Here is an 8,758-nt window from a genome sequence, read left to right on the forward strand (position 1 = left end):
CCTGCTAAAGGCTCAAAGCTGAGTCTTTCCCCCTCTTCACCCAAAGACATGCCTCCACTGGCAGGGGCAGCCCGATTTGTCGAATTTATCAATTTAGGGATGCAAAGTCTTAACGGTCTTGCCTCTGATGAAGGGTCATTCCGGTGGGTCATCTGAGTTCCAGAGCATTCTATATGTGTGGTAGGCTAAAAAAAATTGCCCCCCACAGATACCAATTCCTAATATCTGGAACCTGTAAATGTTATTTTATCTGGAAATTGAGTCTTCGCAGATGTTATTAAATTAAGGGTTTGGTGATTGAAAGATTATCCTGAATTATCAAGATGGGCCCTAAATTTCAGTACATGAGGAGAAGGTGATGTGAAGACAAAAGCAGAAACTGGAGTGATGTGGCCACAAGCCAAAGAATGCCAGCAACCACACGAAGAGGCAAGGAAAGGACTTTCCCCTAGAGCCTCTGGAAGGAGTGTGGCCTGACAGTCATCTTGATTTTGGCTCAGTGATACTCATTTAAGGCTTCTGGCCACCAGAATCTGAGAGAAAATGTGTTTATTGTTTTAAGCGGCCACAGGACACTAACACAGGCTGAGGTCAGCTGAAGCCTGTGCTGCAACTGCATCTCAGTTCAACTTCTTCCTCGGCCCCCTCTTGTGGAACAAATTAAGCCAAGTCTGAGCTGTCATTATTTTAGGCCCCTGGGCCTAGATCAGTCTTTTGTGGTCTGGCTTAGCTCAACACTTTACAATAAATAATAATTTGTCAGGAAAAGGGGCAAAGGTCAGGCAGGGAACAAGTGTAATGCATGAAAGAACTGGTGTATTTAAAGTTTTCAGGAATTTAGGACATATATGTTATGGCGAGCCTCACATCTTGAAGCTCCACTCTGGGTCTCCTTATGGCCTAATTGCCTACTTTGTTTCTGGCTTCTATCAAGCCTGGATCTGACACTCAAACAGTGAGCCCACCTCATGCAAGGCTTTTCATTTTACGCTGAGGTTGCTTGGACATTATCCCAAAGCGGGGAGTGATTCTGAAGGGCTGTTTTGCTGGGGAGTGACATGATCAGATATGTGTATTTTAATATCGGTTGGCTGCAATGGGTAAATAGGAGTGAAGAAAAGACAGAGTGACAAGGGTAATAGAGTAACAAGAATAACAGGAGCAAAGGGTAATGAGGTCACATGAACATGGTATGTTGTTTCCTGGGCTTTGAAAGGAAACGACTTCAGAAAACAGCTCTGTTTAGTTAGTGCTGACCTTGAGCTCCACAGTTGAGTTTAGAGGCTAACCATTTGAGAAGGCAACAACAGTTCTGACGACAATGCATCCCTAATCATGGCCTGCAGAAAACTGTAGGAACCTGGGCCGTACGGCCTGGGTTTGAATCCTAGCTCTGCCACTTAATTCGCAATATATATTTAAGTAAGGTTTATGAACTATGTCTGCATTTTTCTCATCTACATTGACACCTATTTCAAGAAGGTTGTGTGCATTAACATACGTAAAGCACTTAGAATGCCAGGCACAGAACAAATGCCTAATAATATTAGTTGTCAAAAGCCCAGCAGTTTCCGAAAATGTTTTATAGTGAAGAGAACTGCTTTTCATTTATCAGAACCTGAGGGATCTTGAAAAATGAGGAGAGAAAGGAATGTATATAAAGTTGCTGATTAAAGTTGGAAAAGACACACTGCTACCAGGGATTTTACCTTCTGCCTAGTCTCCAGCCCCAACTTTCTTTTCCCCCTTCCTCAGTAAGAATGGTGATCTCAGCAAGGGAATCCTGTATGTAGAACTAACAGGGGCACTCACAGTCATCTCGGCAAACAATGCATTCAAGGCTACTACTTGCCTGCTTTATCCTTTGGTTCCAGCATTGGACTTGAACACCTCTAGCAATGGGAAACTCACACTATCCACATCCTCAAATGGCTCCCAGTCTAGTGGACAACACAGTCATAAATGATCAATTATACACATCTATAACAGCATAATAAACTGCATAATGGAAGCCAACTTGATGATGCTACAGGACTGAAGAAGGAAAGACTAATTTACCTTGGGGTAAGTAGGTAAACTTTCACTAAGACAATTATATCTATGATGAATCTTATAGGATGAAGTTTTATCTTGCTAGGCAGAGAAGCCGGAGACATTCATTTGACGCAGAAAGAAGAGCCAACAATGGCACAGAGTCTCGAAAGAGACCAGCTTCTCTGGAAAATCTTGATAGCTGAAACATAGCTTGAGGAGCGGTCAGGGCGGAGTCATGAGAAGAAGGGACAGAAGTTTGGTCAGGGGAAGTAGGTTATAAATCCTTCAAAGCAATGCTAAGGTCTTTATAATGATCCTGAAGGCAAGGAGAGACTTTGAAGATTCCTAAGAAGAGAAGAAATATAATTAGATGGTTGGTTTAAAAAATATTTGTGATGCTCCTGTGGATGAAAGAAGGCAAGACTATTGAAAAGCCTCCTGGACATAACGAGGAAGTAAAGTCTCTTTGAGGCACAACATTTAAAATCACAGTGATAATGCAAATATAATCCTAATTTTTTACATGCAAAATAATGTCTTCCTAAGGATTGTACATATGATCAAGGAACTTTTTATTCAGAGATTTTCTGTTTACTTATATTTTGTTTGTGTTCATCCAGAACATTGTTTTATAGACATACATTCAAAAGATATGCTTGCCTTTTAACCCAAAAGAGAGACGTGAAAAGATCAAACTAGGAAAACTGTTATCTTTTTCCATGTAAATGGCTGGAAAAGCCAAATGTATAGTGTCTGAAAATAATTGCCCTGTCAATCTCTACAAATGTTTCCATTCCTGTGAAAAATAAGTGTGTATTACTCAACATATGTGTCCATCAGTCCCTATCAGTTTGAGCTGAGGATTAGTCTGGTAAAATTTCCTAATAGAATACTAAGTGCTAAAATGTGACTTCTTAAAACTGAGAATTTGATTTCACAAAGGTAAATTTAAAGCACAAGTTTGGAATTAAAAAAAAATGAAAACTTTATCAAAGTGAAATATATTTTGGAAGTAAAATGCATTAATAGTGTTTTGCAGATTTTTTTTCTCCTGAAGTTATTATTAAAATAAAATTTAAGTGTCCATTAAGGACACCTGAGTTATAATCAAGACCAGCAAATGCATAATTGTCATGTTACGTTCATGCTTTAGCCCTTGTGTCATATTTGTTACAAAACTGAGTATTTGCTGCTATACAGATTTTAAATGTTTGCAACCTGAAATTAAAAACACAAAATTAAATCTCTTTATCAGAAACTTAAGAAAATTAAATATATACCTCATATAGTATGTAACAATATAGAGCCCATAATCTATTGTTTAAAAAAATGCCATGTGTCTTCTGTTTCCGGAGAGCTAGTGTGCAGCTATTCTTACAAATGTTGGGGAGAGAAAAAGATGGTGAGAAAAGTAAGCAGAAAGGGCAGACTGACAAAGGCGTTTTGAGCAACACCACTAGAAATTACCAGAGACTGGCTATTCCTGACAATGCTACTTTGTTGAAAGAAATGCTGAATATTTTCTTTCATAGACTCTAAATTAAATTACTAATTTCTAAGGTCTATGCATTACTTTGTTCCTTACACATAACAGAGACATTTGTTTTAATCCTGAATAAGGCCAATTCTCCTCATTTAGGAGACTCAGCTACGGTCCCTGGGAAGACTGGCTACTCCTGACAATGATACCACAGAACGCCTGGGCTCACTGAGTCTGGTGTTTTGCATCAATGTTAACAACGCCAGCACAGAAACAGGGCATGGCAGCGCACAGCGTGTGTGCACACAGAACCAAAGTTACAGGCACAGAAAAAATGATGACACTGAATTTACACAGGAGAAATATCCGCATTGCGTTTTCTAGCATAGTTGTGTCTTTTTCTTCATGTTTAGCTGGAGAAGACTTCTTTTCTAAAGCAAGCTGCTGGTATTATTATTGTATTTAAAATCGTTATACTGTAAACACTAACGTTTGCATATTCGTTCATTTCTTCACTTTAGACTCAGTAAGAATGACAGAATTTGTTGCCAAAAACAAATTTGAATTTGTTCATTCTTTTCTCAACATAGTTTCTAAATTTGTATGGAATGACCCCTAATTTTAGATGTAAAGGATGCAACGGAATTGCTAAAGCTGAACTTCACAGTCAAACTAAAAGACAACAAGCCGACAAACAGGCATGAATTGCTCAGTCACTCACGAATCTACTTATGCCTGTGTAATTATTCCTCCTTTAATACTGGAAATAGGAAGCCTTCCTTAGGAAAGCAAACAACTACATTTGGCTTCAGGGGCAAGGGTCATAGGGGCAGTCCCTCCAAGCCTGTCACCCACGAGGTCCACAGTGTGCCAGCACCAGTCCCAGAGAGGTCTGAAGGGTACACTTAGCAAATCAGTGGGGCGGTCACCATGGACACTGATGGCACATACTTGGTAAGAATCATGGCTTGTCATTGGTCATTTCTAGAAATGGCGTATAAGCATCCCGGATGTACCCTTCATTGAAGCTGAATGTGAAAGTGTATAGTAGATGCCTGCTGCACAAAGTGAAATAACAGTATTTGACACTGTTCCAAAAGTGCGAATGCATGGAGAGCCTGAGGGAACCTGAAATTTGGGCAAACTTCATTTGGAACTGAAGTATTTCACAAGGAAATTGGTTGATGTGAAACTATACTGTTCGTTCCTTTTTTGGATCTTTGACAGCAGAAATGTGCACTGTGCTATGGTCACAAGATATACAGATCAGGAAGCATCTTGACTGGTGAATGCAATAAATATTTGCTGCTTCACATCTTCATAGTTCCTGGATTAGACGCCCTGATGAAGTAGCAAATTATTCTTGTAAGAGTCCCTTTAACGGATGGCAATTCTATCCTGTACAGGCTGAGAGCAATGCAGCTCGGGATGTCCTTGGGTGTGGGAATGTCCATGGGCAGTAACTTGGTGCTGGCCAGGTGCACAGGCTGCACATGACTCACGTGCGTGCCTGGGAGGGCCAGGAAGGAATTGCTGCTGTTGTGACACAAGACATAAAGTCCATTAGGGTTATAGCAGGTTTCCAAGACATGCAAATTATGGGAACTGTATGTGCATGTGAACATTTTAGTCTTGGGGTCCAAAATGACCACAATTCTATCTCACCTCAATTTGACCACCTCGACTTCTGTAGATAACTCTGTTTTAATAACAACCTTCTTTTTCAGATCATTCAAGATTAACATTTCATTGGGAAAGTATTTCAGCTTCTTTTCCACCAACAACTAAAGCAAAACAGTTGCAGCAAAATGCCATTTGGAGAGACCTTGAAGCAGGGTCAGGCTGCTCCTAAAACAATCAAATATGTAATATACCAGTGGGTGATAAATGCTATGAAAAATAATAAAGCAGAATAAAGCAGAAAGGACACCTGAGTCAGGTGTGTGCTTGGTGGCTTAAGATCAGCAAGGAGATCAAAGAAGCTAGAATAGAATAAGGCAAAGAAAGAATGTAAGAGATAAAGTCAGAGAGGTGATAGGAAGTCAGATAACGTAGTAAGATGATGGTTAGCAAGGAAATTCCTAAATTATGAGACCTATGTCCAAGTTCTACAAGAAATCACGGAGCTAGAGAGATTCTATAGAACTTTTTGACTTGTCTATGGGGAAAGTAATCCTCAAGAGTAATGACTACTAACAGGTGAACAAAACAGGTTGAATTATTTGAGGTCTATTAACAGGTATGAAAGCTACATGGAGGCAGCGTGGGGCCAAGAAGGCGGGACTAGGGTTTCTTTGAAATCCAAAATGGTTCAGAAATAATTTGCATGACACATATTTTTAAATGAAAGTTTATTTTTGAAAAGATGTTAGAAAATATCAATGGATGTTCTTACTGCATAACCAAGCTTGAAGAATACATATCCTCCAGTTTACTTCTTTAGTTTCTCTGCTTTTCTTTCAAAGAAAATGCATAGAGAGGCTTGCAATGGTTTGCTATAGATAAAACGAGTAATTTGAATCTTTCTCCTTGACTCAGAAGTGATCCAGATTATTTGGCAGCTGACTTTTTTCCAGTTTGCATTGCATTTGCATTTTAACACAGTGTCAATAGACATAACTATCTTCTTTGAACATTTCATTCCTTTCCTTTACAGAGCAGTTATTCTGATCAGAGGATAAAATAACGATTTGAAATGAAGTCTCTGATAGAAATCAGACCAACCTATTGAAATAAATTTAAAAAGAAATTCTACCTCAAGATGTATGTGTAGCAGAGTAAAATGATATACTCCTGCTGTTTCACAAAGGATGAATTACTGTGAATGCTGCCTAAACAAGAGATGAAACTTTAAAACACTGGCATTTGAAGAAATACAAGCTTAACCAAGAGGAGAAAAACCTATACTCTACAGACGCGCTATGTCCTTTTACCCACAAATGCCTTAAGAAGATTACGTACATATTTGTTAATTCATAAAATATTATTGTGTAAATATTCTGTGCCAGGGACAGTGCTTGGCACTAGGATAACTCAGTCTAGTAGGGAAGGATGGTAAGTGAACTAACTACTAAAACATGATGAAAAAAGTAAGCACATGGGAGTGGGAGGAGTTATTGTAGAAACACAGAAGAGACTGGAGAACTGAGAAAGGCTTCTTGAAAGAGATATTGCTTGAAAGAGATATTTCAGGAACTCGGAAATTATGATTTGAAGGATGATTCATTCAGTAGGAAGATCCTTGGAAAAGGGTCAAGGGATCTAGCTTCCGATATGATCTCTGCCATTAAATAAACTCAATGACTAGAAAGGTGATGGGAAGCATGCATGAAGGGAAGAGATAGGACAAATAGGATGCCGTGAAAGTAAAGAATGCTTGACATGGCTGGGTGGAAAGGACTGAGGACCTTAAGTGTAGTTGTAGCCCTTGGACAAGCTATGCCTGGGAAACCACACATCCTAGGTTTCTTCACAAGAGAGGCAGTTCTGGCAACTTTAGTATCTTTCCTGTACATCCTTTATTGTCTATGGGTTTTTCCAACTCCTCCCTAAAAATTTCTAAAAACAAAGTGTAATCTAATCCATTGATTTTCAGTATGTGGTCTCAGAATCTCCTGCAATACAATTACCCAAGGTCCTTATTATAAATGCATGTCCCTGGGTCTTACTTCAAGGTAGCTGAATCCAAATATCTGAAGCTGGCACTCACATTTGCACTTCTAAACAGGGGCATTGTGGGGATTAAAACCCATGGCTCTCAATTCCCAATTAAGTGTGTTTTTTACTTCACTGTGTAATTTTCTCTTTCTGATCCAGCAGTTTAAAATTATTGGGTGTTTCCAGAAATAACACGGAACAATTCTATGTTAAATTGTTAAGAAGCAAAATAGAAACTTAAGTTGTGCATGCTGTAATACTTTTATCTATAAGCAAAAATATTCATGAAAAAATACTAAAAGGAAGCACAATGAAATGTTAGTCATTTTTGCCTTCATGGGATAAGACATGATTTTATTCATCTTTCTCTTTTTCCACAGTTTTCATCTTCAAAAATCAGCACATTTTTATAATTAAAAATAACACGTTAACTTAATTCCACCTGGAATAAAATTAGAGTTAAAATGCAAAAGCCATAAGTGACCCTGAGAGAACTTTCAAAGTCGATGGTAAATTGTGTTTTCAAGAAGATTTAAGAGTCTTTGTTGGCTCTGGCCTCCCAGATGGTAGAGATCTGCTCAGTGATATCTATCTCATTAGATTTCTGAAAATGTCCTTTGATCATCAACCTTTGCCCTACTCTTCCTGAAAAATTAAGTCATCAGAAACTCTGACTCAGGGACACAAAGGGTTTGGAAGATTTCAATTTGGGGATGAATTAAAATGACAGGGAGTAGTATCTGTTCACTTCTAAAACTCTGTAAATCTTCTTTATGAGAAATTTTAAAGGCAAGCTTTAAATTCTTGATCCAGGATTTAAAAGTTGATGAGGATAAAAAGAAATTCAGATATTCTTCTCAAATAGGGATAAAGCTAAAAATTATAACATTTTGATTTTCTTTTAAATGACTGTTTTAATGATAAACCAAGTGATTATACTTTTAATTTAAAAACTTTTGTAACATTCTATTATACACAATTTAAAAAATAAAAACAAATATTAACTATCCATAGTCTCACATATATTAACATTATAGTGTATTTTCTATAGTCCACACATGGGACTGTGATCATAGACTACATAAAATTTGGACTCATAATTCTCATAATATTTCAACATACATATTTCTCATGTTACTAAGTAGATTTTGGAAACATTGAATCAAAAGATTCTTGACACTAAAACCATCATTGAGCTTATCTATTTAGTTCATATTTTGAATTACCTACAATAGGCTTTTGGTCTGATGACACATTTAAGTATTCAAGAGGACTTTCATTCTATTTCCTATTGCTTTATTACATAATTAGTTATACCTAGAGGAAGCAATGATAAGGAGGAGCATAAGTTTAAGTGAAGAACCTTATTTTCACTCCTTATTAAGATATCTATCTCATGGATGGATATTCATATTTTAAAAAGCTTATAAACAATAATATCAACTTCTTAAATAGAAAACTTAACTTTGTGATAACAGATGAAGTTAACCAAATGTTTGTGAAAGTACTAATTTGAGGATTCTTCCCACTTCTCTATCCCACTTTAGAAGCTGCAGCCCCTTTAGGTCCTGCATATTATAGGGAAAA

The 8,758-nt window shown here is 37.6% G+C and overlaps 1 pseudogene; it reads right to left on the reverse strand.

The window, feature by feature from the left end:
* Window positions 1–4,475: 4,475 nt before the first annotated feature.
* Window positions 4,476–7,247, reverse strand: LOC102896332 (annotated as a pseudogene).
* Window positions 7,248–8,758: the final 1,511 nt, after the last annotated feature.

Source organism: Pteropus alecto, unplaced genomic scaffold, assembly GCF_000325575.1.
Source record: "Pteropus alecto unplaced genomic scaffold, ASM32557v1 scaffold111, whole genome shotgun sequence".
Taxonomy (NCBI): domain Eukaryota; kingdom Metazoa; phylum Chordata; class Mammalia; order Chiroptera; family Pteropodidae; genus Pteropus; species Pteropus alecto.